Raw genomic sequence first — 25,359 nt, forward strand, 5'->3', positions numbered from 1 at the left:
TACATACAAATATATACATACAAATATACTCTATATACATGTACACAGTACACATATGTATAGATATATACACACACATACACACATATATATATATACGTTATATACATACAATACAATCCCCTTTTTATTGTATCTGCTCTTGAAAAAGACACTTCCTGTATGTAGCGTAAAATGCAAAAACCCCAAAAACAGTTACATGAGTAACATCAGTAGGCTCCAATAGAACATGGGCTGTCACTGCATCGATGCAGAATCGAAAATGGCATGGTACGACCACACAGCTTATAAATTTCTCCATTTGGACTTCCAGTTTTCTCAAAGGTCAGCATTGCCAAAATGGTTAGCAATTCAGACAAGTGCACACATTCACGTGTCAAACTAATGCACAGATTAACTTTGCCCGCTATGCAAGAATGCTAGCATGCCTACTAATTGCAGAATTTCCATTTAAATGCATTGACTTTGGTGTTAATTAGCCCAACACTTAGACTGCATTCTTTATGGGAAAAAAGCAGAAAACAAATACCTCTCTGTTTGTTACAGCCAGCCAAGTTCACTATTCCCACCTCATTCTGTTAACCTTTCCTCTCAAATGTCTTTCTTGTATTTCTATTCTTAATCCTGCTACATCTGGATCAGTTTTAATAGCATTCCTCATGTTCTTGCTCTCTTTTCTCCTTATCTTTAACTATTTCTTTTCTTTTCTCTCTGAGAAAGCCTGACCCATACATTCTCTAAAGCTCTGTCATCTCATGTGCAGCTTAATAGATTTTCTTTCAGCTGACAGGGTGCATCAGTCATTTACAATATACATGATCTCCTCAAATGTTCTTAGCATGATCTTTACAGCATGTATCTGTGGGCTAGGCATGATACTTAACTGTATGCCATACTCAAAAGTATGCAATGGTGGGTTCGGGGTGTTATCACACAACTTCATGGTATGGAATGAAGGAAATTAGATCAGCACATACTAGCTATATTCAAGGAATGCAAGCAACTCTTATTAAACTTTAACAACCCTCTGTTAAGCTGATGTAAATCCCCTATAGGGTGTTTGCAGAGCTGAAGTCAGTGTTCTGTTAATAGGATATAATTGGAAATGGCTGGTGTTAAGGAAGTTGCTTGAGTTGTCTGAACCTAATCCTTTAGAATTCCCTAAGAAGTTATTAAGAATCTCTGTGCTATGTCCTAAATGCGGGGCAGTGTTTTGCAAACGGAACTAAGCCTTCGGACCCATAGGGTTAAGCAGATGGCCCAAAATTGAGAATACAGTAACGCAATGCAATTTTTACAAAGGCTCTTAATGAAAGAAAACACTTTTGTAATTTGTTGAGGTGTATGTTCAGTTCATCTGATCCTCAGCCAGTTGTCAAATACAGCTGTATTTGTATACTTATACTTGTGTTCTCAAGTATTTCACACCTTTAGGCCGGATATCCGTTGCATTGGGCTTCCTTTGTGTTGGCATTTTCAACTCCGGTGGATTTCTGATGACTGTGGTCAACTGCTCCTCAGATCTCTGCAGCGTAAATCCAGATAGCTACTTAGACAATCTGTCCAGTTTTCTGTTGCACGACTAAAACTACTTTTGAAGCAAAACAAGTTCCCTCCCAAGGCTATTTTGCAGAGGCGCCGTTGCTCCGTACGGCGCTTTGCGCTGCCCAAGACCATTGTGATGGGTTTAAATTGGTTGAAAGAAATGCCAATAAATCAGAGCAGGTTTTTCTTCCATCCTGTAATGCTGCATGGACTAGCCAGACACTCCTCCGCAGCACCGCAGTGGAGGAAGTGAGAATAGCCAAACCTGAACCACGGTCTATAAGCTGGACAGTCACCGTTTTTAGTTTTTGTTTTGTTTTTTAAATTGTACTCATCCATAAAACCTTTTCCCTTATATAAATGCAAGTGTATAGAATTTGAAAAACTATATGAACAAGTATGTAAGCTAAGCAGAATAACAGGTGAGGTTGAAATCAATAAAATGACATCATAAAAAAAACATCTGATTTAACATTCTCCTTTCCACAGGCCTACTTAGAATACTAGGACTAAAGGGCCGTCCACACCAAGAACATTAACTCTAACTATAACCATAGCTATACGATGTGAGCCTCCACACTGCTGAACAATAAACTTTTGCAAACAGCGACGTCAAGCACGCACTGCACGCTCCAGCTGATAATCATACACACAGCAGACTTTGCAAAGCAGGATGACAGGATTGCGTGTAGGAATATCCTACATATTTGTGAATTTGGTCCCTGGGGTGCCGACATCGATGCCTTGTCCAGGAAACAGCGGGAGCACAGAGCTCCAGAGAGCCGGGGATGAGAGCGGGCGGTTGGGTGTCAGATCTGTGTGTGTATTGCTGTGTGTCAACTGCTCTCTCTGTGGTTTTTCATTGTGTCCTGTTTGCAGTGGTCAGGCCAAGCCTGTCCTCTCCTAGTCTGGTATGAACTGGCCTTACTGCTCAGCCCTGTAGGGACTCCTTGTCGCATGTCTGCCCTAGCTAATGCCCCTACTGCAGTGTCTTGTTAAAGGAGAGATGGAGAGATGAAGTGAGAGGGGAAAGAGAGTCGGTAGAGGAAGGGACTATCAAATATTGATTTTATTTGCATAAATAGCCGCAGTTGTTAAAAGCCTTGCATGTTCCCACTAGCAAGCTTTGTACTCTCCGGGCATGCGTAGGGAGAAAAAATAAAGAGAAGCTGAATGAAGACAAAAAGTGGTGATTAGAGTCAAGTGAATGCATTGATCTCCCGCAATGCGACATGGCGTAAGACTCTCAATCAAGCCATCCCAAAGGGCTACGCCACTACTTGTTCACTTTGTAATTTGCACCAATTATTGCCCCATTAGCGAGTCCCCTGTAGTAAAGTAGACAGAAGATAATGATGCTCTTCTGTTGGGTTGTTCATCAACACAATAGGTTGAACAAAACACCTGGGGAGGTGAAGCAGTCACTTTTTGTACTCTGGACATCAGCGGTGGCACTTAATGAATGTGGCTTTTGAAATAGAGGGGCCAACATAGTGTAGTGCATAGAGGAAAAAAATGAGAAAATAATTGCTTTTCTCAAGCGGCTCTTCAGTTTACATCCCATCCAGGTCTGCAGTCTTGGCCCCTGGATCCTGTGTGAGCAGGTAGTGGAGTGGCTTGACTGTATAGTGTACTAAACGTCAGTGTGGAAGAATAGCGACTGAGTCGTAGTGTTCCGTATGCATTTGAGAAAGTGTTTTTGAGGATGTTGAGGATTTACTGTTGGCTAAGCTGTGGCCCTCTCTGCATTTGTAGAGGTTATGCAGAGGAGAACTTTGAGTTCCACAGTTGTTGCCAAAGAACAGAGTGTTCAAAAACAATTTGCTTTTCCGGCTATGTTAAAAGAAAACAGAGAGAGAGAGGATAAACTCACAAAAAAGCTGAGCAAAAGAACAAGATTTCTGAGAATTTACTGGTAAACTAAAAGTCTGGTAAATATACTTTCAGCAGACTTTATCAGAAACAACAGTATTACTGTGAAGCTTTATGTAACTGAAAGTGTTATATGATATGAAATGTTATGACTGCATGACAACTATGATTGGTCTACAGATATGAACACAATCAGAATTTAGATGGATTTATTCAACACGTTCTTTGCTCTGTCCAATTTTAATTTGACGTTCGTGGCATTCATTACACCCAAGTACCAAAAATGACTATAACTAATGCAATTCTCATGCCACAATATTCTACACACATAATTACTGTCACAGACACTAACAATTTTCAGTCTGGTATTGATTTTGAAAACAAGTGAATGAATTTGCATCAACAATGTCTGACAATATTTTCTTTTGCTGTGATGAGCACTGAGTTACTGATTTGCACTGATGTATTTTTGAATTAGACAGTGTGTGGGCAGTAGCTGGAAACGGGTGGGCAGATCAAGTTGTGAGAGTTTTTCTGAACTCACACACCCGTTGTAGATCATTAATGCAGAGGCCGTAGTCTGGTAATTTACCTGCATATGTCTCAGTGTGTATGCCTGTACTGTACTTGTACCCTACAAATGCCTCTCCATGTGTGTGTTTTTGCATGAATTTGACTGCATTTTTTATGTATGAGAGAGCTAGCAGAGCTGATCAGTGTCCATGCTGAGGGCTTTGTCACAGCTGACCTATATTAGATGAAAGTAGCTGGATCAGTGGCCTGCAGGGACAGCAAAAGAGTTGTGTTCTAATTATCTCTGCAGCTAGCTAGCGACACATCACACCCGCGCGCACTTGCACGCGTACACACACACGTACCCACTTTTTGGCAAATCAATGGGAGCTCATGAGAGCATCTGCCATGCTTCGCTTGATGAACTACAGCAGCAGATCCTCCGTGTAGGATTGGCCAAGCTACTGCGCCTCATGTCACACAATGCATATTAAAATCCCTCTATAATCATGAACTATGCACAGTGGTCTCTGAATGCAACTTTGTGTGACAGAACTCTACTTGGCTTAGCCAAATATAATTACACTAAAACGTCACTAAAATGAATCAGGCTCTTGTTGAGGCATTTTAGGAATGCATCATCTTAACTCCTCACATGGATTCACATTGTAAATATAGTATGTGTACTATAGCCGCTGTTGCCATGGAGCCTCAACCTAACACACGCTGAGGTTGACCGTTAGCTATAATGAGACACAGAATCATGACAGAAAGAAAACAGCCCAGGGAGCAAATGCTAACAGATAATAGTAATCACTGGACTATTGCTAATTGCTAATAGGAAGGGTGATAAAGTGTGCGGAACCCCTTGGCATCCTCCAACCTGACTGCAGTCAGCTTAGTAGCATTTAGCTCACTCAAACACAACAGGGCTAAAGGCACAATGCTTAGTTTTTTCTTTTGTCCCATTATCGGTTATGAACACATTTGCCTACACACATGTTCAGACATAAGGATAAACACAGTACTATTACTGTGTAAGCCCCAGTGAGTGATTGATTTCCCCCATTCTTCTACCTTTAGGAGGTAATTGGACGCAGCACACACTCAATTAAGCGGTTGGCCTCTTAGTCATCCCCTCCTCTTTAGGTCTCTTTCTTGTGCGTCTATTTTTTCTCATTCCTCACTCCAAACCCTTTATTTCCAACGCTAATGTTCCTCTCCCCTCCTCACATGCCCCATTGTCCCTGTATTGGTGGGTCCAGGGCCAATAGTGCTCCAGGCAGGGAGTTTGTTGGTATCTGTCCCCTCAGCTAGGCAGGGGAGCTTCTGGTTTTGGGACCAAGAGGCACATTTTCCACAATGGTGCATCTTCAGGCACCGCCTGGGACTATTTTACAGGTCGGAGCTTATGAGGAGGGGTGCTTTTCCCATGACAGAGGGAGGGATGTACTGTAGAGAAATGAAAGAGAAACAGAGCGTAGCGCTTCCCGCAAGGTGCGATAATGTTTGCACAGATCAGTTCATTTCATTTTTTTTGCAATTTGAGCTTCCCTGATGTTTCTCTGGTTTTCTTTGTATCTTCCTCTCTGCAGAGTGACGGAGAGCGAGTTATTTAGCCGACTGTTTCTACCTGAAGACATGGAGCACCATTTCCTGATGAGACTGTGGTAGGTAGAGCATGTGATAGTCTCGCATTGCCAGATCTTCCTTCACAGCGCTAAGCCCCAGACACAAGGACGGTGTCTCTCCAAAAAAGCCTTGGGAAGGAACTTGTTTTAGTGGAACATGTATGGCAAAGTTGGTTTAGTCGTGCAACAGAAAAATCAGATGGATAGATTGTCTAGCTAGCTGATTTACCCTGCAGAGATCTGAGGAGCAACCATAGCCCTCACAAACACTAAGAAAGCGGAAGGTGTGGTACATTAAGCCTAAAAAGAGGGAGATCCGTGGAATTTCCGGTAGCACCCGGACATCCCACTTCTGTCTGTTGCGTCCTTGAAATTAATCCCTAGAAGAGTACATAAGGGTTCCCAGTGGAACCTCTCAAGGATTAAGCCACGACAGTGAAGCTGCTCTTAGCAAGTGTGGCTCAGAAGCGCATCACTCACTCTCTCCTCAGCCTCTAGTGTCTCGTGTTTGATCTCAGATGAAGCAGTGAAGCCGTATTGATTGAGTTTCTCTCTGTGGATGATTTGCTTTTGAAGCTGCAGTCCACATTTATGTCCAAACACTAAATCCAACAGTTTGAGTAGTACCTACAATGTGTGTGTAGGGAATGCAGCAGAAGTCGCAGAATGCACCGGAGGTTACGTAGGAATGCTAAGAGACAAAGTTGGCCTTACATCTTGGAAAATAACTGATGGAGAGAGTGATACAGAAAGAGAAAGATGTCAGACTAGTGCTGGCTGGAACAGTATAGTAAAGTAAAAAATAGCAGGCAGTGCCGACTGATTGTGCTGGCCTGAGGTTGTACTACTATTCTTAGCCTCAGTCTCCTCCTTTCCTCACTCTCCCTCCTTTCTCCTGAGCTCTCTGTTATCGCTGTGACGCCAGCACTCTCCAGTCCATCTGGTGTCTGGAAGCTATCTACTGTCCCTCTCTTACTGGCTAAAACCACTTAACTCCCTATTTATCCCCCGCTCTTATCACTACCTCGGCAAATACAGTCATGCATCCCTCTTTTTTGACCAGAGTCAGAATAACTAGACAACACGGAGCTCTGAAGCTTCAACTTAGTTATCGCTAGAGAGAGAGCTACTTAAAGACAAAGTGCTCTGTGGGTGTGTGTGTGTGTGTGTGTGTGTGTGTGGGGGGGGGGTGTCATTTTCTCTTATGTGATGGTGGTAAAAGGCAGAATGGCTTGTGATGTTCTATAAAAGTGAAATCACAGGCTCATCAGAATGTAGCGCAACCACTGGAGAACCTCTGCATTCAACCCCAACATGGCTTTGCACTGTTGCTATGGTGATATGTCATGCCTGTCATTGCTATCAGGGTGAGTGCACAGCAATTCACATCTCAAGGGTGTGTGTGCGTGGCATGTAAGTATCACAGATTATTAGGTGTCCTCATACCAGAAAACATCGGCCCAGGTGGAGGTGATGAGTGAAGACGTTTCCTCTGTCGTATCCATCGGTCGTATCCATCGGTGTGAATCCTACTTATAACATCGCCACGTACCATAAATGCACACGCATATTAGGTTTAAGCAGTGAAGTATAAGTATTGCTGCTATGGTTACTTACAAATGAATAGCCTTGTGAGGTACAAAAAGAGAAATCTAAGGTGTGGGGAGATGATAAATGAAAAGTTGTCTTACTAATTTCTAAAATCATCTATTCTCAAATTTTTGCTTTTGTAAAACACTGCATCATTTAAAGTGAATATTTAAAAGTTAACCCTCATGTTGTCCTTGAGTCAAATTGACCCGTTTTCCTATATCAATGTTATTTTTAATTACCCAAAAGCAACATGATTGATTCCACACAACGCTCTTTGGCAAGTATAAATCTCTACTTTAATTCATTTTGGGGTGTCTTATTCAATTTTAAAACATCTGAAGGGGTTTCAAAATAGTATTGAGTAAAAGTTGACATATCCCAGTCTGTGATTATTCATCAACATACATTCCTTTAACTTTAATCAAAAAAATACCTAATTTCTCCTTTTCTAACTCAAACATTGGGTACAACTTCCTATAAATGAGGTTTATTGACCCACATTCCAAAAATAACTCTAAAACTAAAGTTAATAAGTTAAAATTCATGTCAATGTCAAAAAAAGCAAAAAAAGCATCACATGTTGAAAAAACGTGAGAAGAAGTTAAAAATACAATGATTAAAAGCATATTACCAAGTGGACAGTCGGTAATAAGAGAAAGGTGGAGGAAGAGGAGTGTCTCTGCTCCCTTTTTGTGGACTCAGAGGAGCAGTTGGTATATGATAACTGTCTCTGACAGGGGAAATCATTAAATAAAAAGATTAAAAATATGTTTGATAAGAGTCATTAATTACAGCACTTATATTTTCTTAAAAAGTTCAAGAAGGTCTAATCAGCAAGGTGAACACACCTGTGTGAGCGTGCAGAGTCTTTAATCGACACTTGCCAGCTACTCAAAAAGAGCATCTACACACACACACACACACACACACACACACACACACACACACGAACACAAAACACACGTATCTGTCTGGGACATCTGGGACAATATTAAACCAACACACAGTTTGAATGTGTGCCTATGATTATTATAATTTAATTTTTGGAAATAGCCTGAATAAATAAGTGGAGATACACAGATACTGCAAAATGCAGATGATTCAATAAACATTGTGTATAGTGTTGTTTATAGTATCGTTATTGATAAATGTCACCGCCTGGAAGAGATGCATTGCAGTTTGTTTCAGCGTCTTTGATTTAACAGTGAACTCCCTAAAAGGCTTTAAATTGATGTCATGTGAGGAGTATTTTGCAGAGATGAGTCACCTCCCTCCATTTTTCCCCCTTCACTTAAGTTCCACTTCTGCACGAGTGCCTGTGTGTGGGTGTTTTGCCTTGTCGCATGAACAGGGCCCAAAGTGAACTTTTTTGATTTAAAAATCCACCTGCCACAGTCACTTTTTACCAGCCCCGTTTTTTGCCTCATAAAGGAGAAAAACATGAAAAGCTGTGTTTCTATGATCCTATTCTGTCCTATTCATGGTCATCACGTGCTGTAGTAGGGGGTAGTACTTACTGAAGTTATCATTGCACCTTTAATAAAGTAGCTGTCCTCAATTTAGGTCATTCCGTACATCTCATCTGTGGTTTTCCTTGTATCCACCATGTGTCATTGTGTGTGTTTATGTGTGTGCGCGTGCGTCAGTCGCGGGGGGAACGGAGCAGCCTCCTGCGCTGCAGCGAGCCGACAGGAAACAGCAGCAGCTTTCAGCAACTTTATAGTTAAAAAACGTTACAGCGTACATTGATGTTAAAATGTGTACATGCTGGCAGGACGTCTTACGCTGTACGTTGTGTAGGTAAATGTGAGATGTTCGAGTCACACATGTCTCATTTTTATATCAGAAACAAGAAATGAATTTGAACAGTTCCTACTCCCACTTGGTCAGTGGCTGCACGTGGGCCTGCTGGGATTGTCTTAAGTAATGAAAATGCGATAGGATAGGGGGCCCTGGCTGTCAATCAATGTCTTCCAGTGATGCGGGACCCTGATTGGGCCGGGCCCGTAAGCCACTGCGTCCCCTGCTTACCGATAGTTACGCGTCTGAATCAGACAATTCTCATTGGCTTCCAGCCAATGTGGCAGGTAGACTGACAGTGTTACCCGCCAGCTGCAAAATACACCTGCATTTGGCGGGTGGGCGGGTGTTCATTTCATGCCCGGCCATGCGTGTGTCCATGTCTGCTTGCCTTGCATGTGCATGTGGGTTTGTGGCTCTGTGCCTAGCCTCTTTGTTGCAAGTGTGTGGTTGTGTGGTTATCTGCAGTGCAGCTTATCAGCAGCAGATAAGAGAATTAGCCTGATAATCATTTTTCTCATTAGCAGTCCTGCGTGCCAACCCCTTTCTCAACAACTTAATACAGGAATGTTATTTGATGTCATTACTTGTTTTTATATTTGCCGCAGCAGTAGAAAATAAACTTACTTTCGAGTTATCCTTCCTACAAGATTGTGTAATTTTCCCAAATCCAAAATGAGATTTTACTCTCCTGCTTCTTCTTCTTCTTCTCCGAGCTGCACAAACACAAGGCCATCTTTCACTGTCAAAAGCTGTAGCTCACGCTTTGCATTACTGACATGAAAATGGACACAATAAAAGAGAGCTAACAACAAAGCATGCAAAACATGTGTTCACCATTTTGTACCACGGGGCTCCTGTAGGTCTGTTAAAAAACGAATTGGGTTGTTGTTAATTTCAGAGAACAGGCAACAACTTGAACTCAACAGGGGACCAAATGCACAGTATTTTTATTTTTCAAAGATGAAACTCACTGTACTGTCCATCTTCCATCCGTAGACATGTTGCTGTGGTATACAGAATACTGCACAATGCATTGTTATCAACTAGCATTGCTAAATTGCTTAAATATAACAGTTTTCTGACTTTTTACTGGAACGCAGTTGGGTGTGACGTCATTCCCACTGCCGACCCCCAACGATTGTGATTGGTTTAAAGAAATACAAACAATCCAGAACATTTACTGAGATGAATCTTATAAATGATTCAAATGAGGAACAGAGTTGTCCCATTCTCGCTCATCTAATGTTTGATGAGAAGATCAGTTCAGGATCAGTTATTCTGTGTGAAAATCAACATTAAGCAAGCATTATTAGTTGTGAAATGACTATGATAGTATATTCTTTCTGATTGTCTGTTTCTCTGCATCTCTATCGGCCCATCTTTCCTTTTGTCTCGTCTCTTGGTGTCAATCACCCACTCTCTCTCTCTCTCTCATTATCTCTCACTCCACATGATTAATGAATATCTTTTATCAATGTTGAAAGCAGGGCTCATCTGTTCTGAAATACTCAAGTCTCACACAGTGAGTGAAAGAAAAAAAGATTGAAATATAGGGATTCCAACATGTGTGTGTGTGTGTGTGTGTGTGTGTGTGTGTGTCTGTCAGTCAGTCAGTCAGTCAGTCAGTCAGTCAAAGGAAGTGAGCGATAGAGGGAGGCAGTGACTGCCCCAGCCTTCATATGATTTAATCAAAGTCATCCATCACATCGGTATAATTAGACAGCAGCATGGATCGCATGACCAGTGGCCATCGGTTAGAACACACACACACACACACACACACACACACACACACACACACACACACACACACATTCCTACCCATTTCTATTTCTACATAAATATGCTAGGAACTGGAAACGGTAAGGATGGTCCCAACACAGACTGAGGTCCAACCCTGTCTCTTTGTGTGGACTCAGGACACTCCTAAAACATCTTGGCACAAATTTCAGACGTAATCAGCCAGCGATGGAGTTGAGAACAGTCTTAGCCAGTCAGCCTAAGTTGGTCTCCTTCAGAGGGTGTTTTTGGTATTTGATGGCCAATTAAATGTGCAGAATTAGTGCTGGCAGTCAGAGAGCTCTGCGAAACGCCAGCTAATGACCCGAACACAGGGCGTCACTGCAGGAAATGTCAACAAAAAGTCATTCAGTGTCAAGAGAGTAACATCTTTAAAGTTCTTAAATAACATGAACACAGCTAATAAATGAACATGACACTTTATGAAAAAGAAATGTCTCGATAGTTTGGTCCACCACAATAATGAAATATGAACTTTGATAGCTAACCCAGATGGTACAGCTTTCCGTTCTCCTTATGTTCCCCAAAGGGTGAATCCTGATGACTTTGGTGACGCCCTGACTTTTCATTTTCTTTCAAAGCCACAAATATGCACCCCATTGTGGCACATATTTGTGGCTTTCAGTGAATTGTCTCATTAACTATTAATTACATAAACGATTAGATGGATTGCCATGGCGACCCTGAGGTTTTGTTTGTGCCAGAGCCCGCTGCATTTGACTTTGCAGCTTGAATCTCGCAATATCACAAGATCACACCGAGGGCGGCTGTGGCTCGGTGGTAGAGCGGCGGCCAATCGGAAGGTTGGTGGTTCAGTCCCTGGCCCTGCAGTCCCATGTCAAAGTGTCCCTGGGCAGGACACCGTACCCCGAGTTTCCCCCGATGCTGCGCCCTCGGAGTGTAAATGTGTGTAAGTGTTTAACTGATGAGCAGGGGGCACCTTGTACGGCAGCTTCGGCCACAGTGTATGAATGGTGTCTGTACTTATGTAAAAGCGCTTTGAGTTGTCAAGACTAGAAAAGCGCTATGTTAAAACAGTCTATTACACAAAAATCCATCTCATCAAGCTTTAAGTCATGTATTTGTGTCTGTTTGGACTAGGGATGGGAAAAAAGAAAAGAAAATCGATACGGCATAGTATCGCAATATTTTCCACAAGGAGCAATCTATTATTGAATATGTGTTGGTCAGTTTGTCTGCTTGAGAATCCCATTTTGCAGTAATAAAATTGGAGATTCAAGTCTTTAAGTCTTCACCAAGCCCTAATATTCAAAAAATGAGTTCATGTCACAAGTGCATCCTGCCTAATTCAAACAATTTAATCAGGAAAATTGTGTCCCAGTGGACTGTTATGAGATATAGAATTACAATAAAATAGTGTTCTTGTATAGTATTGTTTGACCGAGACAAAACAAAGTACTTCAAAACCTTCCCTGCGTAGAAAATGTGCGTTGATCCTCCTGTGTGAATGCTGGATATGTAAAGAAAACACTCAATAACTACTCTGCCAATTACATGCACATCAGAGGATGATATGTATTGCGACAGATTAGCAGTAATCCTGCCCAGATGTAATTTTTGTATTGTGTTTGCTCATAATCAACTAACAATGCTGCTCTCATGCTTCGAGTGATCTTGACTTCATGGTGAGTTTGTGTTTACATTGATTTGATGAGGGGGCGTTGGTTGGATCCACAGGCTCTCATAGGATTTTAAAACAATATAGACTAATGAATGTGTGAATATTGTAATGAATGCATGCAGTATCTCTCTCTCTCTGCTGACTAAGAGCAGCAAGCTATCTTGTCCTTTTCTCTCTCCTGTATTCCTCACACATTCTCTCATTGATCATACGGACGAGTGACAAGAATGCAGCGTCGAGATTTTTGAAGGGGAAGGTGAAAACTTTCTGGCTTTCTTTTTTTCTCTTGTCTTTCTACTTCAATGCTGCTGCGACATCTCTCCTGTGTTCTCTTTCTCTGCCACCTTCTCTCCATCTTGCACACTTTAACAAACCCAATCACACGAAAGAGCCTGCTAAAAAAAAAAAAATCACTTCCTCATTTGTCATTATCAACATCTCAGCTGCAATCTTTCTCGCTGCATTTCATTTTCAGTTGTGACTGAGTTGTCGGTGCAGATAATAAGAGCGTTAGAGCCTAAAACAGATCCGTGAGTCTGTCTCAGAAAGCAGCTGGTAAAGTGAGGTAGGTCAGGTGCAGTTCTGAAGCTGTAAAATTCAACAGATTCATGCCTTGCAAACAGTGTGTTAGTGTGTTTTCACACATGAGTGCCGGTGTGTGTATTGTATCTAGACAATTTTGAGTCACTCGCAGCATTTATGCTCCTGCAGTGATCGGTCTTGCCAGGCACAGCTGAAAAAACATGTGCTTAAAAACAAGACCTCACGGCAGTTTGTGAAATCGTCACGCTATTTATAATCGTTTGATTTGTGTACATGGACACGTTCATCTCCTTTTTTTTGTAAGCCGGGACACGATCCGCAACAAAGGGGAACTTAAACGCCGCACGCGGGAGACGAGGGCGGTGGCCGGGACACGATCTGCGGTCTCTGGGGGACGCAACAACGGGGAAATGAAATGCCACATGCAGCACACGGCGGCGGTCTCTGGGGGATCCGCGACAACAACGGGATGGGTTGTGTTTAGGAAAAGAACAATGCAGAAATTAATTGTATTACATGGGACATGAGTCCTGTACAAAGAACGGCCATATAGGTAGTCTGTTCAAGCAGCTCATTTGGACTAATAGTTATGTTTGTAGTTAGGCAGGTGACCACAAAGTAGCCTGGCTCCGCCTTCCTACGTACTTTTGCTCAATTTTCATTTTCCTTCAGTACACCGGGTACACAACCTCTGGGTTTGTGGTACATTCTTGGGTTTTCTCTTGCTAAATCTTTTGCGGTCCAATGAGTGAACAGAGGGAGTGGCTGAGAACGATGACGTTGAGGTTGCGCGCTAGTTTGAGTTGTAGTTCCGTAATGGCGGCGGAGAAAGATGCGAGCGAAGCCATTGCGTCCGCTGTGGCATCGCTGCCGCATATCCAGAAGTTAAAGCCCGAGCAAGAACAATCTTTGTGTTGTTGATGGTCATGATGAATGTCCATTAGTGGTGAAAGAGTTGTTTAAGGCTAACGCTAACAATGCTAAGTTGACGTCACATCCAAACGTTAGCGATTGGTTATGGCAGATCTAACAGTTTTAAATTTTAAGAGAGTGCCTGCCTTCAAGAAAGTTAACCCTTGTTGATGGAGAGTGGCGAGTCTCTCTGTACAAATGAAATGCACCAGAGTCAGGGAGGACCAGGCTTCATGGATCCATCAACGTGGATGGAGGAGTCAAACACAGGTCTTTTGTCCGGGAGACTCTTCAGGTCCCATCTGAAAGCAAATGTCAAGGTTTTTCTTATTTTAACTTATGTAATGTATTTATGTGCGTAACTTCACAAATGTACTTATTTGAATACAAACCATGAACTTTTCCTAAACTTAACCAAGTATTTCATGGTTCTTTGTAGTTAGTTTGGTCAATTTTCTTTTCTTTTTTTTAACGTAAAACCAAACCAGATTACCACTGGTAATTAGTTTTAGTTGGTGACAAAGGGAAAAAGAAGGGAAAAAGGAAGATTTGTATGTGACAGTGCAGAGGGAAAAGAGAGTTTTGGGCATACAAAATGCATCGCTGAGCTGCTTGCCTCCCTGACACTTGACTTTTTCCTTCTATCTCACTGATTTTACATTCTATTCCTTTGCATCGCCACAACATTTCTTCCCCCAAAGCCCCTGGTTCTCTCCATCCTTCGCTTTTTTTTTACATCTCTATTCCCCTGACTGTGCCCTGACACTCCAAAGCTCTGCTCCCCTCATTAACTCTCTTTCATTGGGCTGCAGAAGACAATAATTGGTTTGAAAAGAGAACACAATGGGATACAAGGATTATGCCCGGCTCACACACACCAGCACCACAACTAACCCATACCCACTTCTCGAGGACATTGCTGCTTTGCATCCTCCTCTCTACTTCCTGTCCTTGTCTCTCCTGCAGACAGCGGCTCCTGTCCTTTCTTTTTCTTATCCTTTGTTTCATAATTGCTCATTGGCCCCTTTCTCTTTTAAGCTCATCATTCCTTAACCCCTTTCAAACAGTTTTTTTCTCTCTTGAACTTTACCACACATACCCATACTTTCTCATCATCTCTTTTTTGGCTTTCTCTAAACTCTTCTCCCCTCTTCTTTTATCAATTTTTTTCTGAGAGCTACGGGATGAGTCGCCATAGGGATAAATCTTCTGTTCCTGACAAGAGTGGATGTGACATTAGCGACACACTCTCGCATGCACACAGAAAGAGTACTGTGAAATGATAATGACATTTGATTAAACAGTGTGACTAATGTGATGTCATCTTTCCAAGGAAACCATATACCTGTGACAAAGTGATGGAGGAAAATGGAACAGAGAGAGGGCAAAAACGGGGAGTGGAGGTGAGATAAGAACAAGATGTGCGAGAGGTGAAAATAAAAAACAAGCCTGAAAGGTACACCATCAGCCAAGTTCACCTCATGCAATGGGGCAGAAGAATGTCAAGAGCTGTCGTTCCAATCTTTTTCTCCATCACTGTGTTTTTCCCTGTCGTTCTATCCTTCCGTCACCTTCTCCCCCATCTGTTTTCCCCTTGTTTCCATTTGTCCTAAAGTCACTCTCTCCGTTGCTCAGCTTATCTCCCTCTCTCCGTCTGTAGTCTCTCCATCTTTTCCCTCCGGTGAGGGCTCTTAGGTTTCGGCTTTAACCGCTTTAGCGCAAGGGATAATGGTTTTTAATTCACTCCCAGCTCCTCTCTGCTGGTCAGGAGGCCCACTCATGTACAAGCGTAGAGAAGTAATTTGTGTGTGTGTGTGTGTGTGTGTGTGTGTGTGTGTGTGTGTGTAAAGAGATGGTTGTGTAGATTTTGATCCTTTTTTCAGCCATGCTGCCTGTGAGGGTGTGTGCCTCCTCCTTTCTGATTTCATTCATGCAAATATATGCACGTGTTTGCTTTATTTTTCTGTGTGCAAAATGTGGATTAGAGAGCCTAGTAAACTTTCTGTGTGTCCGTGTGCGTGCATGCGTGTTTCCAATACACCATCTCATGCTGTTTGGGGATCATCTAATATGTTACATAATCCCCTATCAAAGTTTAACGCCCCTTTCATCCAGAAATAATGAGCACACACATACACTAATGCCCACTCTGTTGATGATGCAGAAACTCGGAAGCGACACCCCCTCTACCCCCATGCCACTGTGGCACCATGGTGTAAGACTCCAATACTCCACCTCCCTGGAGTATGAATAATATAGGGATCCCATATGTGTCAGCTTGTAAAAACTAGATCACCAACTGTGGGCCTGAGGAAGCTTGGGAGGCCCAGGGGTTCCCAAGGGCCTCCAGGGTGGGTTGAGGCTAAGCAGGACCAGGCAGACTGTCGACCGTGCGGTGCCTCACCTCAGGGTGACAAATTCGCAGTGGGGAGTGTAGCGGCCTGCATAAGCAGGCCAGTAGCTTTTAGTTTAGTCTAACTACAACTGTTTTAGGGATAAGTTAAAGACCCTATGTTGTAGCCACGAGAAGGGCACTAGCAGTTTGCTAAAGACGGATATTTCCCTCAGGAGTTGGTAGTGACCAAAAACCGAGCTAAAAGAAAGTAAATATTGGACTTACATTTGTCATGTGGACAGAAACATCTAATCCATGTGAATGCTAATGTTGCGCTGCTGTACACGAACACATTCACCGTATCAACCAAAATGGTAATAATATGTCATAATATGTTGACCCGCCAGACCCTCCTTGGAAGCACTGTGGAGGAAGGTCTGGCAAATTGAGACTTATAGGAAAAAACCTTAATTCTCACTTGATTTAATACCTAATTAAACATTTTCAGGTGTGAACTACCTTGTGATTAACAAATTAATAGCACTGCGGTGTCCTCAGGTTCTCAGTCAAATTCCAACACACTCCTCCCCAGCTCTAGTCTCTCTTAAAAATTTAAAACTCAAAGGTTTCGAAACGATAGTACACAAACCAATGGGTGACGTCATTGTGGCTATGCCCACTTCTTTTATACAGTCTATGATTAACATAGATACTGCTGTGTTGGCTTTCTTACCAAATAAAATTATCCTAGTCAACCCTTTAAGCCTATCCCTTTTAATCAGAAAATACCTTTATACAAGAAGGAGACTGTTCTACATATTATTTCTTGCACCATGGTGGTGAAATCTAAGGAATAGTTGTCTACAGGGACCAAATTGTGCTACATTGGCTATTTCTGTACTTTAGTCATTAGGATTCAAGCTGCAGATGGGAGCCAGGCTTGTCTTCCAGTGAAAGTTCAGTGTCACTCAGATATTTCTAAATGATTTTCTAATATTCTTACAAAGTGAAAGGTACTGTCACTCTGGTTTAGAATGCAGAAGCGCCCATACTCTGAAAACCTAATACATACTGTACCTATACTTTGTCTGCACATCTTAGTCAAGTTTAATTTCAACATATTGATAACACAGCAAACTTAGTTTTTACTCTATTATTTACACGAGTAGCGTCAAACTGTTTGCTTCTGTCATTTTGTCAATTTCTTTGAACACGTTCGATTGTTAGTTGACAAATTGAAAAGTACTTTAACAATAAAAAGTGCAGTGGTGATGAAGGAAGTCAAGACTGTTTTTCTGTGGGAACTGTTGGGTTTCTGTAACTAACATCATAGAGTACGGTCTGGACCTGCTCTTTATGGAAAGCGCAATAAGAGAACTGGTTGTATATAAAAATGTATTTGAATTGAATTGCACTTGAAAATAAATAGCTCAACATTTAAAGCAAAACCCTTATTCGTTTTCTTGCTGAGAGTTAGATGATATGGTTAATACCATGGAACTCTCGTCCCATTGGTCATTTTGTCTGTTCGGACCAAGCTCTTTTTTCCAATCCACTTTTACAGTGTCAGTAGCTGGCCTGCTTATCTCCTGCAACTTATCATATAAACAGGATATTATGTGATCTGAACTCCCCGGGTCACCTAGGCAGTCATCCAATTTATCTGGCGCTGCTTTTCTCAAACTGAGGAGAAGTCCTCTGCCTGATCTGGACTTACACAAATATTCTTTTTTTATGCTATGGGATTTATGATTGCAAGCAAAAAGAATAACTATTGAGTCTAAATGTTTAAAGTAGGACTTTGAGTGGAATATTGGTATGTTTTGGAGGAGGTAAAGTAATTGTGGGAGAAAAAAAAACTCTTTATAGTGTTCACCCTGCCCACTAGTCATAATGGAAAAGTCCTCCAAAACTGAATTCTATTTTTGAGTTTGTCTAAAAGGGGAAGAAAGTTTTCTTTGAATATAGAACTTATTTTTTTAGTATTGACGGTTCCCAAATAGTTGAATTGTTCTGTTGCTATCTTATCTTCACTCCTTTTTGACAGTCAACTGAATATCTTTGAGTTGCTGACGAAACAAGACAACGCCATCGCAAGCATTGGAAAACACTGATTAACATTTTCCACAATTTTATCGCATTTCATAAACCAAACAACTAGCTGATTTTATAAACCATAAAAACAACCGTTAGTTGCAGCCTTAATCTTCTCATCATTTCATCTCGGCAATAAAGCAATTGCATGGGAATGGGAATAAACACAATTTTCCCGGACCAGATGTGGGAAGTGTCTTAGAGTACAGAACCATGACCAATCATACAGTGCACCAATACCTCCCACCTTGCTGGTCCATACAGTGGCACCACTGCGCTTTTGATTTTAGCCCCCCAATTTGTTTTCTTTCCAATAGTTACTGAACTTATCAGGCTCTGACATGGGTGTGTTGTCGCTGTCACGGTGCTGGGCCTTCCCTCTGTTGGCAGATTGGTGGAGGGTTGCATTGTTTATCGAGATGTGCTCAGCAATTTAATTTCACAGCTCTGTCTCTGATGAGAGCTGGAGGAGCATAGGGAGAGAGGGGACAGTAATTGAAAGGCAGTGGAGCTCATCCTGTGCCCTCCTCTTCCTCTTTTATTCCTTTTGTCAACATCTCTCTTATATTTGTTTGGGCATTTGTGTTTTTTTCTCTCTAATGTCATGGTGTCATTATTGCTGACCATTTTGGACTTTCCATGTAGTTATCCACAAGAGTATTTTACAGGAAACACAGCTGAAATGGACTCCCTCCCTTTGTCTCTGCTTTTGTAGGCAGCAGAAAGCTGTCCCAGATTTGTCCAAAGAAATGTGGTTTGATCTCTTTCTTGCTTTGGATCAAAGCCTTTTACTTTAATCAATGATAAAATTACCTGTGTGACAGCAGAAGTAGTCATTTGAGCCACATGAAAGAACTTAAATTTGCATGGTAAGGTACATTGTCATCCCTATGATCTATCAATGTTGGCTGTGGGAACACATCTTTCTTAAAGTTTGAAACAGGGGTGCTAAAACAGTAAACTGCACCATCAGCGATTGAAATCAAAAACAAACTTTACATATCTTGATGACATTGTTAAGATTTTAATATGAGTATGTAATGATGTTATATGAGATGAGGATCTGTTACTTTGTCCTTAAATTCGCAGCCATTGGCACAAATCCAGATGGTATTAAATGAGTATATTATGACAAAATATAAATAATAATGCATTTGTTATTGCTTTTTGGAAGTTAAATATTGATCTCAGACATCAAAAGCATTAAAAAAACAGCATGAAAAAAATTGAATAACTGCATATTTTACATCATTCTTAAAAATAGTTTTTTTTTGTTGACTGATCTGGGCATTGGCTCTCTGTTGTGTCAGTGGGGTGTGAACCAACAAGGGCTTTTAGTGGAATCTAACTAGGACTGAATGAAAGTTTTGGCTGTGATTTTGGCCAGAGAGGAGAGTCACCCTGCATAATTCAGAGGGGAGGGGAGATTATGCACCATGTGTGTCCATATCCCAGTGGCCCTGTCAGAATTGATCCACAACCCTTGACCTTTTCAGATAGTCAGGGCAGGGTGTTTTCAAACCGCTCTGTCGTGTGCGCCCTGTTAGCATGCAGGCATGTGGGGTGTTTGCATTTCTGTGTGTTGTGAGTATGAGTCAGCCTGCCAACCTTTCCACTGGATCACAAAGTACAGGTCAGGCACTAACAAATAATTTTTCTGTCTTTTATTTTGTTGTCGCTCAAATAAAAGGTCAAGCATTTCTGCTTTGAATGTGAGCTATCCCTGGCCCTAAATACTACACGTAGGTCATATGAAGTTAAAGGAACATTATCTAACTTTTTGGGCTTTCTTGCTGAGAGTTAGATGAAAGGACTGATACCATGCACACATCTGTCTGTATCCAAGAATAAAAACAAACTTTAGATTCAGAGTTGTAGGGGGAAACTGTTAGCCATCCCTGTAGTTGTCACTGTAAGGTTGCCTGACAACCATCAAAGACCTCATGAAGTCAATGCATGTGGCCAAGGAAAAGAAGAAAACACCCTGTGAAACCATACTTTGATAACATTTTAGGTTTTGTAGGGATTAAAACAGCCAATATACAACATATTAATTAGAGAGCTTTACTAAGTGAGGTTTTGTATAGAGCCAGGCTAGCTAACCATTCACGCTAACCACTCACGTCTCTACGGTAAATTGGGTGGAGCCAGCAGCCCATAATTGTTAGCTAGTTGTTATACACTTCCTTTTTTGTACAGATTAAACACATGAGATAGAACATTGTACTGTTAGGCGGGTTTTGTTATGTTTGGACAGGGCCAGGCCTCCGGCTTACAGCCTTTATGCTAAGCTAAGCTAAGAGCCAGCTCAATCAATCAATCCATTTTTATTTGTCGCGTGAAATTGTACCAGGTACAATTCCAGTGAAATGCGATTCTTCAACTTGTACTTGATCCCATATAAAGCAGAACGTAGCTGCCAGATTGGTAATTTAAAAAAGAGTAACCGGGTTGGGTTACACCACAGCTCCCCACGTCCCGCTGGAAACCAGCTCATTGTCCAACGCCTGCGCACTGGCTGGCAGGGTGCCCAGCATAGAAGTCGCAGTCAGTGTTCAATTCATTCACGCTTGCCTAGGTAGCTTTCTCTTATGTAGAGATGGATATGGACACAGAGCTGGTCTCGTTTGTCCACATTGTCGCGGTTGTCCCTCCCCGAAGTGAGTTGAGTGCAGATGTGAGTTGCGCACGCTCAGATTTAAACAGTGTACAGCATAACGTTTCATAATGAAATTTGTGAAATCCATGAAATAATAAACTTTTCTTATTACAAACAAAAACAGAAGACGGGAATAATTTTTTTTTTTAAACAACGTTTTAGCCATCTATGCTTGATGAATGCTAACATTAGCTCAAAGCGCCATTCCAGTTTCAGCTAAGCAACTAGCTAGCAACTCACATCTTCACTTTTTAAGTGACGCACACGCAACACAAATCTGCACTAGGCTTACATCGAGGAGTGACAGGGATCACAGCCATAGGTTGTTGTTGATAGTCATCTTCACCTATTCCTCTTTTTTTACTCCGGCCAGGCTAGCAGAGTCAGGAGGAGACTGGCGAGTAGATTCCCAGATCCTGAGGAGCACCTCATAGCCACCTGCTGCTACCGTCAGATGTCAACCACATAAAACATAACTAATATTTGTAAAATAGACTTTTCAGCATAAATGTTGCGGAGCTGACAAAGAGGCAACTGGACAGGTTGGTGCCTTCTAGCTCCATCTTCTTATTTTTTGTACAGACGAAGACGGGGGTATCGATCTATTGACCATCTTTTGTCTAGAAAGTGAAACGGTTTACTTAATTTTTGGTAGAACAGTAATTCAGGAGTTCTAGTGTGTTGTCTCAGAGCTCTTTGGCTGCCTTTCATCGTTACAATTGCACAGCTCCCTAAAGGTGTTGTGCAATATCTTTGTGTTGGCTCTGAATCGCTGACCAGCTTGACAAAGCATCAAGGACAACCTGATCCTATGTGTGCAACCTGTGTATCCCGGTCTGTTCAAAGAGAACAGTGTTTTGATGGTACAGTACGTAGTGGAACTGGCACGGAATAGAGGGATGGCTGCTGTGAGTTTGAGGCTTTTATTCAAGCCTGCAGAGCATCAACACAGCAAATCCTATTCTCATGCCGATCATTACGCACTCCTCTGCTACTGCACACCTGATCTGATATATGCTGATACTTGTGTGGCGGTATTAACCATTCTCTCCACAAAATTGTAATGATGATGATGAAGGAGGTGGCTAATCGTGTTCTTTGTGTTCCCCGCATGTACGTCATTTCTATGAGACAGGTGTTGCAGATGTTATCCTCCTTAACAAGTTTGTTCGTCCAATCAGTGGTACGCCGTTTAACCCTTGTGTTGTCTTCCCGTCCAAGTCCAAGTCAGCACTTCTGTTGACGCTTTTTAATCAATGTCTTTAACTTTTTCTTAAATTTTTGTCCCGTTTTTCAACACTTTTTTCAATGTTTGTCACTTTTTACGACGTTTAACACTCCCTTACACTAACTAATTAACTTAGTTTTACAGTTATTTTTGAATTAATGATCAATGAACATAATTTATTGGAAATTATACCTAATGTTTGAGTTAGAAAAGCAGAAATTAGGAATTATTTAGACAATTAGACAACAATTAAAATTCAACAATTAAAAACCACTTCAATAGTTTTCTCCAAATGCTATAAAATTGAATAAGACACCCCAAAATTAAAAGGAAATGAGAGATTTGTACTTGCCAAAGAGCGTTGTGTGGAATCAATCATGTTATTCTTGGTAATTAAAAAGAACACTGATATCGGAAAACGGGTCAATTTAATCCGAGGACAACATGAGGGTTAAAAATATGCCTCTATGTGTCTCTTCAGTGCTTTCCCCAAAGGTCTTACACTGTACCACAGAGATGGCAAAAGTACTCACTTCCCGTACTCAAGTAAAAGTACAGATACTTGTGTTAAAGAAATACTCGGCTAAAAGTAGAAGTACTGATTTGACTTCTTTACTCAAGTAGTAAAGGTGGAAATTTAAAGTTTAAAAGTAAAAGTAGCCTTGAATATCTTGCTGCTTGTCTGCCAAATCTCAGGGATCGCCGTCCATACTACTATGGGCTAACGTTACCGCCATCAAGCCGCAATGATTTGCCGCGAATGAATGTCGTTGAATCTGTCGAGTCGTCTTGTAATGGTGGGTCAAGTGCAACGTATGTTCCCATCGATTTGATTGAATTCGGTATTGTTGACACAAAAAATAATAACAGTAACTCCACTAAAATGATCTGAAACTAAAGCAACAAGTCAATTTTGTAAAATTTCTGACAATTCTACAGTAACAATGTATTTGTACTTTGTTACTTTCCGTTTCTTCTGTATCAATTTTTATTCTTCCCTTTCTAACACCCTTAACACCAGGGCAATTACAAGTGACTCCCTGCTAAACCAAGATGGTACCAGGATAATTCAGATCACTATCAATCCTTAATACAAGTGCATTGGTAACATATTACAACAAGAAATACGTAGCCATATTGATTTTATGCCCCATTGGGTTTTGATTTTGTAATCAGAAGCTACTGTGATGTTAAATGTATGTCTTTTCTACAATGGAGTTCACTTGGCTAATTGATCAGCCCAAGATGAAGGTCTCTCTTCTTCTATATTTTTTGAGGACATCAAAGTGTCGCGTATCTAAATGACGTAGTAATATACTTATGTTGCCTTCATTGGTCTAGGCATCTGAAGGAATAAAAGCTTCACAGCGTTTTAAAGTGAAAAGTCCACTGCATGTTCAGTCTCATGTTCCTCCTCTTGCAGATTAAGACAAGCCAATCAGAAGCAACTCCGTCAGAGCTTAAAATAGGCCTGGCTTGATGATGATTCCATACCTGCGCTACAGTCTAGAGCTCTTGACCATGAGTGGAAGATTGTGAACTTAACTGATTGCTTTTTTTGTTAAATCTATCAGCTCGGGAAACGATGTAGCTTTGGCTCAGGAAATCATTGCATACCCCTTTAAATTCTGTATAGTGATGTACAGACATGTTGGGTTGAAGGGCAAAGTAAAGGATTTTTGTGTTTCTGAACACTGGTTAGCGCTGTGTGTTTGTGGCACAGAAGCAGGAGAATGAATAGATTATAAAAGTATATGAAACCATTTGTTTTTTCGTCTTTTTTGTGCTGTGATTTACAGCTCGGTGCACTTTGTTGAAGGGGGCGCAGCCTTTACGTAAGCACAGTCCAAATGCCTCAGACGAAGCAAATCGGCTGCGTGATGAGCTTGAACTAAACGACTATCTTACTGTATTTCTCGCCAGGGTTGGGATGCTCGAATACAAAGTATGACATGAAAGGCTGGGAGCCTCGTCTCTCACACGGCACACATCAAAGAGCAAACGGGCGAACGACACCAAGCTTTCCCTGTGATCCTCACGGAGTCGAGAAAAAGAAGTTGGCAGTGCTTCTTTAAATCACTCCGTCTCCCCACCTCTTCTCTCCCGCTCTCACTCCCCCATCTCTTTCTCATTCTCAGCTTTTGTGATTTTACCCTTTGTTTGATTGACTCCAGATTTTTTTTTTCCTCCCCGTCACAGCTGGCTGAGAAGTTAAGGGCATTGAGGGTTAGTATCGATGTGATTAGGCCCCAAGTTGTTCCGCTTTCATGGTGCCCTTGAAATTCTGTAAAGTTGCACCACAGATGCCTGTACACATACAAGAGTGTATTGAGAAAAAAAAAAAAAAAAAAACTGTTTCATGGCCAGTCAGACTAAGTTAAGCCACTGTGTGTGTGCGTCCATGTGTGTGAATCTGTGTGTGAGAGAATCTGTGGGATGTCTAGGTAACGCTAATGTGTTGTAGATTCCGTTCTGATTGTGATTAATTAGATGATGAGAAGTGTGTGCTGACAAGCTGCTTATTCTGATTACAGAGATCAGCTTCCTGTGAGAGGCAGAACTAAAGAGGCTCGTAAACCTGACGCCAAGCTTTCTTAACACATCCATACCGTCTGCACTCTCATCCCACAGGTTTAGTTTTCTGTCAGCCCCTTAGTTCACAAGTCAGTGGCTCCAGGCTTCTTTCCAGAAGAGACGCCTGCTTCAAACTTTTATTTAATCAGTTGTTATTCTGGGTTTTTAATTACTCATGACTGTTGAGCGTGACATTGTAAAACATCTACATTATGTGAATAATAACTTAACTTTCCAACAATGCTGTTAAGAGACAGTTCAGTGACTGTGATAAGCTAAAAACATATGAAAGAAGAACTAACACCATCTTCCTATCTAAATTCATAAGCCAGCCAATGCCGGCCGGTTAGACACAGCCACAATCAACATCTCCTCCATCTTGGCTCAATTGGAAAACTGCACACAGTCGGTGTGTTTAAAACCACTCCCTCATTCACTCACTCACTATTCCCTATATAGTGCTTATTAAATAGTGAACTATAGAGGGAGATTTTGGACACTCACTGAAAACTTATCGTTGGGTGACTTGCGTCAGGGGATGCGCCCGATCTCTGTGTGCGGGCGCGCCCACATTTTCTTTTTTAACAATCAAAAAAAAGGTGGAGAAGAAGGAAA

At 41.5% G+C, this 25,359-nt stretch overlaps 1 protein-coding gene across 2 annotated transcripts in view; it reads left to right on the forward strand.

The window, feature by feature from the left end:
• The window catches only part of dlgap3 (discs, large (Drosophila) homolog-associated protein 3), a 125,826-nt gene that overhangs the window by 58,033 nt on the left and 42,434 nt on the right, over nt 1-25,359 (forward strand). For both annotated transcript variants that reach the window (XM_034891692.1, XM_034891691.1), the window contains exon 2: nt 5,526-5,600. The gene's annotated coding sequence lies outside the window, so the exon portion shown is untranslated. The remainder of the gene's footprint in view (nt 1-5,525; nt 5,601-25,359) is intronic.

This window comes from Etheostoma cragini, chromosome 14 (assembly GCF_013103735.1).
Source record: "Etheostoma cragini isolate CJK2018 chromosome 14, CSU_Ecrag_1.0, whole genome shotgun sequence".
Lineage (NCBI taxonomy): Eukaryota > Metazoa > Chordata > Actinopteri > Perciformes > Percidae > Etheostoma > Etheostoma cragini.